This window comes from Botryllus schlosseri, chromosome 2 (genome assembly GCF_051294905.1).
Source record: "Botryllus schlosseri isolate E-star chromosome 2, Bs_hap1, whole genome shotgun sequence".
Taxonomy (NCBI): Eukaryota; Metazoa; Chordata; class Ascidiacea; order Stolidobranchia; family Styelidae; genus Botryllus; species Botryllus schlosseri.
In genome coordinates, this window is record NC_137237.1 from 5,542,517 (window position 1) to 5,543,083 (window position 567).

A 567-nucleotide genomic window follows, 5' to 3' on the forward strand; every position below is an offset into this window, starting at 1 on the left:
TGACCTTCCTTCGTAGTTGATGACTAACGATGCAACAGCTGCTAAGAGATGTTAGCACAAAATACTCCGCTAGCTGAGGTGCGCCAGACACAAAACAGATAAAACACGAGGCACGGTTACTGTAGCTGTCACAGACGGCAGTGTAGCACACATCTGCTACAATGTAGGTTATATGTAGTAATAGTAAGGAAGTGTCATGTTATCGCACGTATCGGTTAACCGTCACAAAATATTTTCCTCGTGGAACCACATTACCTTTACCATCAAGGTGGGGTAATAATGGAGAGCTGCATATGGGCGTTGGCGAGCGTGAAAGGGGCGCTGGCAACGAAATGGGCGATTGGGGGATGTTGACTACAAATTGGGGCGGTAGGCGGAGGCTGAGAGAAAATGGGGTGATGGAGGTTTAGGCGGCAACTGCTGTGTAGTGTTGAAGCGATTGATAATAAAATAGCAAAATATGCAGTGAAAACTGAAAAATCGGTTGTCAAGGCAATTTATGGTCGATCCAGGCGACGGTCTATTCAAGCGGCAGTACTGGAAGATTCGATTGTTACTTAACAATAT